This window comes from Castor canadensis, chromosome 13 (genome assembly GCF_047511655.1).
Source record: "Castor canadensis chromosome 13, mCasCan1.hap1v2, whole genome shotgun sequence".
NCBI lineage: Eukaryota > Metazoa > Chordata > Mammalia > Rodentia > Castoridae > Castor > Castor canadensis.
Genome location: NC_133398.1, coordinates 65,643,279 through 65,656,621, shown reverse-complemented (window position 1 = coordinate 65,656,621; position 13,343 = coordinate 65,643,279). Strand labels below are relative to the sequence as shown.

General features: G+C 36.4%; 1 protein-coding gene and 1 non-coding gene across 7 annotated transcripts in view; both read left to right on the top strand.

Annotated features, from left to right (window-relative positions):
• The window catches only part of Ric1 (RIC1 homolog, RAB6A GEF complex partner 1), a 112,478-nt gene that overhangs the window by 38,814 nt on the left and 60,321 nt on the right, over nt 1-13,343 (top strand). The window lies entirely within an intron of this gene.
• On the top strand, nt 872-975 carry LOC141415919 (U6 spliceosomal RNA). The gene has a single exon (XR_012440870.1). It is a non-coding gene; the product is annotated as a U6 spliceosomal RNA (small nuclear RNA).

Genomic DNA, 13,343 nt, shown 5'->3' with positions numbered 1-13,343 from the left:
TTCTGAGAAATGCATCATTAGGGAACTTAGATGATGAGCATTGTAGAGTGTACTTATACAGACTTAGATGTTAGAGCCTATTATAGATGTATAGCTATTGTAGCCTAGCTTGCGTACCTGTACATGTTACTGTAATGAATCCTATAGCTATTTCTACAATGGTGTTTATATGTATAAACATATCTAAAAATGGATTTCTTTTTGCCTTTATATTCTTAGGCAAGCACAGTTTTGAGACCTTTAGATAACCAACAGTAGAAAACTCTAAATACACTTTTATACAATTGGCCACTCAGTTGTTTGCTTATACCAGCATCACCACAAACACGTGACTAATGGATGTGTTGTGTTATATTACAATGGCTACACCAGTAAGCAATAGGAATTTTTCCACTCCATTATAATTTTACAGGACTACCATTACATACACAGTTCACCTTTGAAACATTGTTTTGTAGTATATGACTGCTAATAAGTCCTAAATGTTAGTTTTCTGGAGAGTAAATTTTTACTGCTTTTTCCTGTTATTTTAACGTATTGCTTGTTTATTCTGTGTTCAGTTCATGAACTTGATAAATATAAGTTAGTGACCTTAACATTGTTTTTTCTTTTGAGCCTCTCACGACATTGTCTAGTTTGATGTCAGTGTGTATATGTTCTGTAGATGTGTGTGTGTGATCTTCGACTTTTGGACTTTTCATATTTCATGCATCCTTTAGGTTTTATATAATTGCATAAGCACTTATTATGAGTACTGGTAAAAATATTATTGTACAAGTCCAGAGTATTGAAAACTACTTGTCTGTTAACCACATTTCTAAGGATGGCACTGAATCCTAAGAATGATAGTATTATTAAAATACCTGCCGAAGTGCTCACTTCAGCACATATATTAAAATTGGAACAATACAGAGAAGATTAGGATAGCTCCTGTGCAGGGATGACATGCAAATTTGTGAACCATTCCATTAAAAACAAAGTCTACACAGTTATTAGAGCCCTGTATCTTTATCAAACTGAAGGTCACGTGACTGTGATCATTTGTTGTTGCTGTTTTCTTGGATTTGTTTATTTCATAAAACATCTGGCTAGGGATAATGTATCATTTAGAAAACTTCTGAAATTTGTTCTGTGTGTCCATTTAAAAAAAGTATTGAGTTTTGTCAGGCTCCAAGAGCTATTGTAGATGCTAGAAATGCAAAAGTAACAAACAAAACAGAACAAAAAGAACCTTAATTATAACGTGTATAGAGCTTGCATTCTCCTTGTGGAGAGTGATAGATATATTATAGACATATTAGTAAAATACATTGAAAGTTATGCAGAAAAATAAAACAAGGAACAGGGAATAGGACCACAACTTGAAATAGACTCTTCAGGGTCTTCACTGAGAAGATGACATGTAAAAGGATCTCAAAGAATATGAGGAAACAAAATGTACATCTAGAGAAGAATATTCTGGATGGGTGAAATTTAGCACATAAGAAAATTGGTAAACAAATACCATGAATAATTTGTAGGTCCTAGTGGATAATTTATAGTTAGTAAGAAAGGATGAATTTTTTTATTAACCATAAAAGTGAAACAATTATATTCTCATTTTTAAGTAACTTAGTCCTTGAAAAGCATAGAGCTAGTTCCCTTCTTCTGTAAATAGCACCACCACGTACTTGAGTATATTCACTGTTCCTGCTCGTTCACACTAGTAGTCAGTCGATACCAAGTCCACCCTAGTCTACATCTTGTATCCCTCATGTTTTTTTTTTTTTTTTTTTTTTAACCTCCTTCTGATTCCTAGTGAAGGTAGTTTAGTTTAGATTTCTTCACTTTTCTGCTGGATTATATTCTTAACCATCCTTTACAGTTTATCCCTAAATGACTTTTTCAAACTTACAGTTTACCTGCCATTTCCCTACATAAAATTTCCTGTGGCTTTCCTTAGCTTTCAGGATTAGTCATATTACTTTTTTTTTCTTTCCCTGAACTTCATTTTACTTACCTGATAAGTGCACCTAATGCCATCTGTTCCATAAAGTTGACAGTGGATATAAGTCAACACCCTAAATTATTAAGCACTAATAAATTATTAGTAGTGTTTCCTAATAGTTTATTTTGAGCTCTATTCTATAAGTTCTTTGTGGCTTTAACTCTTTTATGTATATGTGGATGAGATCTAGAGCTGATTCTTTTTTTTAAGAGCCCAGGCTTACCTTTCCAGTTAGATGTCCCAATAGGCAGCCTCAAATTCATCATGTTTAAACTTCACTCATTGCCTCCTATCAAGCCAAAAACTCAATACAGTTATATGAAGTAGAAAAACTTGGATTCTTGGTCTCTTCACTTCCCAAATTCATTCAGTAATCAAGTTTTTTTTATTACACTTGTCCAGTTTCTGGAATTTGCATACTTACTAACTAATTTGTCTTCCTGGAGTCCTTTGCATTGATACTAGATTTGTTTTTCAAAACAGACTTACTGAACAAGTGCTGATGGCTCACATCTGTAATTCTAGCTCCTTGGGAGGCAACGATCAGAAGGATCATAGTTCAAGGCCAACCCAGGCCTTATCTTAAAAATAGCCAACACAAAAAAGGGCTGGCAGAGTGGTTCAAGTGGTAGAGTGCTTGCCTAGCATGCATGAGGTCCTGAGATCAAACTCCAGTAGCAAAAAAAAAAAGAAAAAATCAAAACACTAATGATGTGATTCTTATCTCATAAATTTTTTGTTACTCATTAATCTCCACAAAATAGTCTAAGCTCCTTGGCAAGGCTTTTGGACCCTATTTTTTCAATATGTAGAATACAGCGAACCCACAATTTGTGTCATTTAATGCCTCTGATCCTTTGTCATTTGCTCTACTTGGTATGCCTCCAACTATCTCATATATCTGTGTGTGTGTATGTGATATAAAAGATAACATAAAAGACATCCATGAAAAGCTATCTGACTTGGTTTTCGAGCTCAGATCAATCATCTGTTCTTTTCACTATAGCTTCTTCCCTTCTTGTACTCAAGAAGTAACTGATCTTAATGTGCATTCCATTGCCCTTTTAAAAATTTTACACTGACAATCCATGAATATCTTTTTTAAAAATTTTTTTTATTAATTTATTCACATGTGCAAACATTGTTTGGGCCATTTCTTCCCCCTGGCCCCCGACCCCTCTTCTCCCCCACCCAACCCTTTGCTTCCAGGCAGAACCTGTTCTACCCTTATCTCTATAATTTTGTTGCAAAGAAGACATAAGCAATAATAAGACAAAGTGTTTTTGCTAGTTAAGGATAGCTACACAGAGACATTCCTAGCATTGCTTCTATGTACAAATGTGTTAGAACCCAAGTTGATTCATCTCTACCTGACCTTTTCACTAGTTCCTGATCCCCTTCCCTTACTGACCTCTATCACTTTAAGGTTTCTGTATTAGTTTCTCTGCAGTGGGGACATGAAACACTTTCATGTTTTGGGTTTCCTACCTATCCCCATACCTCCCGTATGCACTCTCCCCTTAGCATGTGACCCAAGTGCAACAACATTGCTTCCTTTGCCCTAGATCTAAAGTCCGCATATGAGGGAGAACATACAATTTGTGGTCTTCTGGACCTGGCTAACCTCGCTCAGAATGATGTTCTCCAGTTTCATCCATTTACTTGAGAATAATAAGATTTCATTCTTCATGGCTGAGTAAAACTCCACTGTGTATAAGTACCACATTTTCTTAATCCATTCATCTGTAGTGGGGTATCTTGGATGTTTCTATAATGTGGCTATTGTGAATAATGCTGCCATAAACATGGGTGTGCAGGTGCCTCTGGAGTAACCTGAGACGAATTCCTTTGGGTATATCCCCAGGAGTGGGATTGCTGGATTGTATGGCAGATCTATGTTTAGATTTTTAAGAAGCCTCCATATTTTTTTCCAGAGTGGTGGCACTAGCTTGTATTTCCACCAGAAGTATACGAGGGTTCCTTTTTCCCCACATTCTTGCCAACACCTGTTGTTAGTGGAGTTTTTGATGATGGCTGTTCTTACTGGGGTGACGTGGAATCTTAGTGTGGTTTTGATTTGCATTTCCTTTATGAGTAGAGATGGTGAGCATTTTTTCATGTGTTTTTGGCCATTTGAATTTCTTCTTTTTGAGAAAGTTCTGTTTAGTTTACTTGCCCATTTCTTTATTGGTTCATTGATTTTGGGAGAGTTTAGTTTTTTGAGCTCCCTGTATATTCTGCTTATCAGTCTTTTGATGTATAGCTGGCAAATATTTTTTCCTACTCTGTGGGTGATCTCTTCAGTTTAGAGACCATTTCTTTTGGTCTGCAGAAGTTTTTTAATTTTATGTAGTCCCATTTGTCCATCCTTTCTCTTAGTTGCTGAGCTGCTGGGGTTCTATTGAGGAAGTCCTTACCGATACCTATTGCTTCCAGAGTATCCCCTGCTCTTTCCTGTAATAACTTCAGAGTTTCAGGTCTGATATTAAGGTCCGTTATACATTTTGAGTTGATACTAGTACAGGGTGATAAGCATGGATCTAGTTTCGGTTTCTTGCAGTCGGATAACCACTTTTCCCAGCAACATTTGTTGAAGAGATTTTCTTTTCTCCATTGTATATTTTTTAGCGCCTTTGTCAAAAATAAGGTGGGCATACCTGTGTGGATTCATATCTGGATCCTCTATTCTGTTCCACTGGTCTTCATGTCTATTTTTGTACCAGTACCATGCTGTTTTTATTGTTATTGCTTTATAATATAGTTTGAAGTCGGGTATTGTGATACCTCCAGCTTTGCTCTTTTTGCTGAGTATTGCCTTGGCTATTCATGGTCTCTTGTGTTTCCAAATGAATGTTAGGGTAGATTTTTCACTCTCTGTGATGAATGTCACTGGGATTTTGATGCAAATTGCATTAAACACGTAGATTGTTTTTGATAGTATAGCCATTTACACTATGTTGATTCTACCAATCCATGAGAACAGGAGGTCTCTCCACCTTCTGTAGTCTTCCTCAGTCTCTTTCTTTGGGGGTTTGTGGTTCTGCTTGTAGAGATCATTCACATCCTTTGTTAAGTTTACTCCTAGGTATTTGATTTTTTTCGAGGCTGTTGTAAATGGAATTGTTTCCACATATTCTTTCTCATTTTGTTTGTTGTTGGTATATAGCAAAGGTAGGAATTTTTGTAAGTTGATTTTGTATCCTGCCACCTTGCTGATGGTGTCTAGGAGTTTATGGGTAGAGTTTTTTGGGTCTTTGAGGTATAGGATCATGTCATCTGCAAAAAAGGGATACTTTGACAGTTTCTTTACCTATTTGTATTCCTTTTATTTCTTCTTCTTGCCTAATTGCTCTGGCGAGGAATTCCAGGACTATCTTGAATAGGAGTGGGGATAGTAGGCACTCTTGTCTTGTTCCTGATTTTAGGGGAAATGATTTCAGTTTTTCACAATTAAATATGATGTTGGCTATAGGTTTGTCATATATAGCCTTTACAATGTTGAGGTGCATTCCTTCTATTCCTAGTTTTCTTAGAGCTTTTATCATGAAGTGGTGTTGGATCTTGTTGAAGGCTTTTTCTGCATCTATTGAGATGATCAGATGGTTTTTGTCTTTGTTTCATTAATGTGCTGTATTACATTTATAGATTTGCATATGTTGAACCACTGCTGCATCCCTGGGATAAAGACAACTTGGTCATGGTGAATGATCTTTCTGATGTGTTGTTGGATTTGATTTTTCATTGATGTTCATTAAGGATATTGGGCTGTAGTTCTCCTTTTTGAAGGTATCTTTGTTTGGTTTGGGGATGAGTGTAATACTGGCTTCAAAAAATGACATAGGCAGTGTTCCTTCCCTTTCTATTTGGTGGAACAGTTTAAGAAGAGTTGGTATTAGTTCTTTAAATGTCTGATAGAATTCACCAGAGAATCCATCAGGTCCTGGACTTTTCTTTTTTGGGAGACTCTTTATTGCTGCTTCAATTTCATTTTGTGTTACAGATCTATTCAGGTGATTATTATCCTCTTGGTTCAATTTTGAATGGTCATAAGTATCTAGAAATCTGACCATTTCATCAAGATTTTCAAATTTATTGGACTATAGGTTCTCAAAGTAGTCTCTGATGATTCCCTGGATATCCATGGTGTTTGTTGTTATCTCCCCTTTTGCATTTCTGATTTTACTGATTTGGGTTTTTTCTCTCTTCCTTTTAGTCAGGTTTGCCCAGAGGTCTGTCAATCTTGTTTATTTTATCAAAGAACCAGCTTTTTGTTTCATTGATTCTTTGTGTGGTTTTTTTGTTGTTGTTTCCTTTTCATTGATTTTGGCCCTTATTTTTATTATTTCTCTCTTTTTGCTTGTTTTGGGATTTGCTTGTTTTTGTTTTTCTAGGAGTTTGAGATATAGCATTAGGTCATTGATTTGAGATCTTTCTGTCCTTTTAATATGTGGACTCATGGCTATAAACTTTCCTCTCAGGACTGCCTTTGCTGTGTCCCATAGGTTCTGGTAGGTCGTGTTTTCATTTTCATTAACTTCTAGGAACCTTTTAATTTCCTTTTTTATTTCATCAGTGACCCATTGATCATTGAGCAATGTATTGTTCAGCTTCCAAATGTTGCATGTTTTCTACTGTTGTTTTTGTTGTTGGGTTCTAGTTTTAATGTATTGTGATCAAATAGAATGCTTGGTATTATTTCTATTTTCTTATATTTGCTGAGGCTTGCTTTGTGCCCTAAGATGATCAATTTTGGAGAGGGTTCCATGGGCTGCTGAGAAGATTGTATATTGTGCTGAAGTTGGATGAAATATTCTGTAGACATCAGCTAAGTCCATTTGATCTATGGTGTGATTTAGTTCTAGAATTTCTTTATTGACTTTTTGTTTGGATGCATTATCTGTTGGTGATATGGCGGTATTAAAGTCTCCCACTACCACTGTGTTGGAGTCTATATATGCTTTTAGGTCAGAGTATGTTTGATGAAATTGGGTGCACTGATGTTGGGTGCATGTAGGTTGATAATTATTATTTCTTTTTGATGTTTTTCACCTTTTGTTAATATGAAGTGTCTTTCTTTATCTCGTTTGGTTAATGTAAGTTTGAAGTCTACTTAGTCTGAGATAAGTATTGCTACTCCTGCCTGTTTTCAGAAGCCATTGGCTTGGTAAGTCATCTTCTAGCCTTTCACCCTAAGCCAGTGCTTGTTTCTGTCAATGAGATGGGTCTCCTATAGGCAACAGATTGTTGAATCTTTCTTTTTAATCCAGTTTGCCAAACCTTGTCTTTGATGGGGAAGTTAAGTGCGTTAACATTTATTGTTAGTATTGATAGGTACGTGGTGATTCCTGTCATTTACTTGTTTTTGTTTTTTTAAGGGTTTGTGTGCAGCTGAATCAGTGTTACTCTCTACTTTCTTGCCTTTTCTTCTCCTGTGGTTTGGTACTGCCTCTCCTTTCATGGTTTTGTTTGCTTTCATTGTCTGTGTATAGAATTCCTTGAAGAATCTTTTGTAGTGTTGGCTTGGTGGGCATATATTGTTTTAGTTTCTGCTTATCATGGAAGACTTTTATTGCTCCATGTATTTTGAATGATAATTTTGATGGGTAGAGTATCTTAGGGTTGAAGTTATTTTTATTCAGTGCCCAGAATACCTCACTCCATGCCCTTCTTGCTTTTAAGGTTTCCATTGAGAAATCTGCTGTGGTTTTGATGGATTTACCTTTGTATGTTATTTATTTTTTTCTCTCTTACAGTCTCCAGTATTCTTTCTCTATTCTTTGTGGTTGTTGTTTTAATGATAATATGTCCTGGGGTAGTTCTATTTTGTTCTGATCTTTTTGGTGTCCTGGAGGCTTCCTGTACCTGAACAGACATAGTTTTCTCTAGATTTGGACCATTTTTTGTTATTATTTTGTTGAACATACTATGAATCCCTTTGCTTGCACCTCTTCTCCTTCAATGCCCATGATTCTCAGGTTTGGTCTTTTCATGGAGTTGGTGAGTTCTTGCATGTTCCTTTCACAGATGTTGAGTTGCTTGACTAATAATAGCTCTTCAGTTTTTCCTTTAATTTCCATTTCATCTTCAAGCTCTGAGATTCTGTCTTCTGCTTGTTCTAGTGTGCTGGAGTGGCTTTCCATTGTGTTTTGTATTTCTGTTTCATTCTTTTTTCTGAGGTTTTCCATATCATGGATTATTTCCTCTTTAATACTGTCAATTTTCATCCTTAATTCATTTATATCTCTATTTATGGTGTTCTCTGTTTCATGTTGGTATTTATTTAGGGCTCCTATGAGTTCATTTATTTGTTTATGTGTGTTCTCATTCTTTATTTTTGTTGCTTCATGAAATTCTCAGTGATTACTTGCAGGATTTCTTCTTTCAGGATTTTCTTGTGGGTTTTGTTGGGTTCCTTTGCATAGTTAATCTTTGTTTTGTTGGAGTCTGGAACTGGGTATCTGTTTTCTTCATTTCCCTCTGAATCCTGTATTAATTTATTTTGGGGGGGGGAGAATGGTTTCGATCCCTTTTTCATCTTCCCATCACTCCACTTAGTGCTGTTTCTGCCCCTGGTCTGTGGGTAATTTAGTATTAGCTAACTTAGAATAGTAATCCTAACAAAACAAAGAAAGAAAGAAAAGAAATAAAAAAAAGGAAGCACGAACCAGAGGGAGAGAGGTGGTAGACAAACAAACACATAAAAGGAAAAAAAAAAAAAATTCCAGGGTCAGGAATAGTAGAATTTCAGTCTTAGTAGTTCTGGTGTGTCTCTTTCAGCATGCAATCCTGGTGTTGGTATTTAATAGAACCTCTGTCTTAGTCTCACCAGGTGGTTGGGGATACTCACCAGTTTTTTTTTCCTGTCTTTCAGTGGCAGCTGCTTAGTTATCTCCTCCCTCAGTGAGGTGTGGCTTGTCCTTAGGTTCCAGAGATCAGCTCTGTGGCCCACTAGCCATCCTGCTTTGGAGTTGGGTTTTCACTGTATTGGTTTGTTGTGTCTCGTTTTTTTGCCTTGCTCCCTCTCTCTGGGGTGAGATCAGAGATCTATCAGCCAGCTCTCTGATGTCAGCATGTTATGCTGGTTTGCTGACTGGTTTTTTGAATTTGGATGTTGCTCACTGGCTTAGGAGATGAGTTTATGGACCACTATGTGCTTATTTCAGGCAGCGGCTTATCACCCACCCACTGTTGGCCTGTCTGCCTTTCCAGTCTTTGTTTACTGAAAGTTCATGCAGAGATAAGCTCCTTGCCCCTCTCCTCTTCTCCAGTGTGCTCACAGTACTCCGACCCCTCTTTGGCATGTTCCTTGTTCATTATTCAGGGTTTTTTTTTTTTTTTTCAGGGCGCTGGTCGGTCTACCCAGGGGGCTATGCTGGTTTGTCCCAGGGGTGGCTATGGGAGCCAGCATCTGGCAGTTCAGGAGACCTCATGTTTTCTCAGCGTAACATTCATGGAGAAGCTTTGTATGGGCTGGTGGTTCAGGGTGTCTGAGCTTTGATTACTCTTAGTGGTTTTTTTCTGTCAAGTGTAGCTTCAGCCTCTCAGCAAAATTTTTGATCCATGGAGTTCATGATGTCTGCCTCTGCCCTCTAGTCACCATCTTGGATCCTCCCTCCATGAATATCTTTTTATAAGAGAAATCAAACAGTGAGAGATATAAAAAGTGAAAATGTGAACCTCGTTTCTGTTTTAGATTCTAATCCCATTTCACTCTCCAGTCATCCTGTATCTTTTTGGTAGATAAAAATCTAGGAGTAGAATTACTGGGTCATAGCTCATGTCTAGTAATACAAGATTGGGTGCTGGACATGGTATTACATTACTCATTGGCTGATTTTTATGTAGAGTTTTGTGTTTTTCCTTTAAAGGGTGTTGAAGTTTGTTTTGGATAGCAGTTACTTGGAGATCTTCTTGATCCTTTTAAGTCCTGTTTGTATGCTCTCTGTACTTTACCTCAACCCTTCCAAGGTACCTACTAAATGTCCTGGATGTTCAACAAGGTTTCTCCAGTCGAGGTAGTCAAAACTGGAGGTCCTCCATCCTTATATAAGCTAGGCAGACAAATACTTTTGTAGTTATTCTTTGTCTAGCTTTGTGAGGTATCACCATATGTATGAATAACTTAGAATTCAGACTCAGTGGAACACAGACTCCCAGATCTCTTTTTCTGTGGAACTCCTACCTTTATGTTTGCTCCAGAAATTGCTGCTTTTGCTTCCCTGAACTTATAATCCTTTTTTCCTCAGTTTAGCAATACTACTGTACAGTGCTTGGGTTCTCACACAGTACATGGTAGTCAGGAAAGTGACTTCTGCGAGAAAACCTTTTTTTTGGCAGGGAGGGAAAGGGGGCAGGGTGGAACAGTTTCTCACTATGTAGCCCAGGCTGGCCTCAAACTTGTGATCCTACCTCAGTTGTTTCCCTTCACTTATAATAACAGTTCTGTGCTGCCTGATATCTGATGTCTGAATATAGTTGTTTCATGTGTTTTGTGCAGTTCTGTTTGTTTCTGGATGAGTGGTTTGGTACCAGTTACACTGTTAGTAGAATAATAAAATTACTACCTATATACTCATCAGTCAGCTTCAGCAACTTTCAGTCTTTTCCCATTGGAGTATATTTAATCATGTTCAAGATATCCTTTTATTTCACCCACAAATGCTTTCATTATTATGGGCAGTCCAGGAAACAACTATAGGAGTATAGCTCAGTTTAGACCTGGGTTCAGCCCCCAACATCTCCCTCCTCATAAAAAGGAAACAGTTACATTATCTACAAATGTTGAGATGTGAAGTATGGGAAAGAAATCATTCTGAGCCTTTTAAGAGTTGTGGTTGGAGTCCTCAAGCTCACCTAGGACTGCCAGAACTCCCTAGATCAAGCATGTTCCAGAAAGTCTGGAATGGGATTTATCTTCCTTATCATAGTAAACATTTATCATATGCCTATGTTTGTAAGATACTAGCTATAAACTGGTGTTGCAGAGGAATAAACACTAATGAATAAGTACTAAACATTTATTTCAGGGGCTATTCCCAATACCGCCCTCCCCCCACCAAAAAAACCCAAAACAGTTAATGGTGGTATAAAATGACAAATGCCAAGTGAATGAATTTCATGTTATGAAAAGTCATAATAGTATTTCAGGTGAAAGTGCTTGCTTATCAGGGGGTTTTGTAGATAAGGAGGCTCCATTTATATGCTAGGAAGAAAGAAGGATAGGCCTTAGGTAGATAGATAGCAAAGGAAAACACTCTTAAGCTGCATTCTTGAAGATCCTAAACTCACCCCCCCAAATCAATCCATCAGGTTATCTACCATGTTATTCTCTTTAGCTCACACTTACAGTATATGAGATCTCCTGCACAAAGGAATTTGTTCAAATAATGCTTGTTGGATTTAATTGTGTAGTAACAGTTACCTGATGTAGCCCCCCAAAGTGACTATGACATGCATTAATGGCAGTCGTTATCTTCTTTTTCCTTGTTGTTTGTTTGTTTGTTTAAGAACTCTGTAAAGATGAGGGAGGAACAGGTTCTGCCTGGAAGATGGGGAGGGTTGGGGGGGAGAGGTGGCACAAACAATGTATACACATGTAAGTAAATGTAAAAATGATAAAAGAGAAAAAGAATTCTCTGTAATTTTTATGATACGTTCAATACTGTGGTTTGAAGTGGTTTTTTTTTCTTTTGTTTTTTTGTCAGTTCCATGGAAATTATTACTTTTTCAAGGCCGTGACAAATTTGACTAGCAATCGACCTACCTTAGAGGCATTTCATTTTTCATTGTCCTTTACTGACATAAAGGTTGTCATTCATTAGACTAGAAAGCTGGAAAACTTTTAATTTATACAAAATGCACTTGTAAAAACAAAATTCTCAAACTGACTTAGTTTCATTTTTTTCCTGCTTACATGTTTCTTGAACTTGATCATACTACCTCAAATAAACACAGTAGTTTAGAGATGTGGAGAATAGTGTGGATAATATTTGGAATCAACTGAAGCTAGTTGATTCCAAATAAAAATAGTAAACTAGCCTTTACTAGCAAGGATTTTGGGAAAGCCACTTTTAAAACTACTTTCTGTACTTTTTGAGTTCGTTTCTTTTAAAATTTTTGTCTCTTCTCTCACAAGTTTCACCATTAGTTAACACGGGAAAGCACTTGATTAAACTAGCTGATACTGAATTTAGGAATAACTGAGAGCTCAATAGGTAGTTATAAAGATTTTGTTGGTTTGGTTTTCTTTGTTAGCTTCAGTTAATCTCTAGGGGACAGAATTTTACGACATCCTTGAGGAATTATATTGCAAAGAGATCTTTTTCCTATCCTTTAATGCATGAAGCTGTTTCTCCTCTTTTTATTAAGAGGACTTTATATTTGCATCAGATCAAGAGTCTAAATGTTAGTTCAGGACTTTGATTTTTAAAAGTCAAATTACTAAGGTTTCAAACTTAAAAACATAACTCTTTATTTTTAAGCTCCAATCTACAAATTTTGCATTTATAAATTTAGTGTGTTTTTTTGTTGTGTTTTGTTAACAATCATTTTATATAGGGGGTTTTTACAACTGAATTAAATTCTCTTATGTATATTAAGCTATGCTTACAAACATGTATTTCATTTCTTTTTATAGTACGTCAGTGCCCAGTTAACAAGCTTTTCCACCTTTTTGTTTGTAGGCATTTTTGCTAAAGTTTGATACATGGATTGTGTCAGGACCTTCATTTTGTGAATTTGCACACAAGAAACAGCTTCTGAAAAAAATAGTTGGCGGCTTTAACTTTGAACTAGAGAATTCACAAACAATAATAGTCGTAATAAAAAGTGTCTAGTAAATACAGAACTTAAAAAGTTCAAAGAAAGCTTGAAAGGAAAGGAAATTTAAGGAAGGAATTAAGAGATTAAGATCATGATTATAATAGCAAAATGCACAAAGGTAAAAAACTGAGTCAAGAGGAAGAAAGTACCTGGTCTGTATTCCTCAGTTTTCTTGTGTCTTGTTTCTCTGATATGCTTTGTTTTTAGTTGGTGGTGGTACAAAGAATTAGCAAGCTGGGGGAAATTCTCTCAAGGAAAATTTCTCTATTAAATTACTGCCTTTAGTGAAGTTTGGCAGGTTTAGGTCAGAAGACTCATTTCTATGGTAATAGATATAGATGTCTTACAGGACTTTTCTTTTCCATGAATTTTCACCAAGACAAAAGTTGTAAGTATTTTTAAAATGTAAATATGTAGCTAGTGATTTCCTACTATTGCTTTCCTCCTGCTCTTTCTGTTCTTTTTCCCAGTTAGCTCATCTAACTGGGATGAGCTAACCTTATCTCTGAATTATAGTCAAATTCTTTTCAAAATA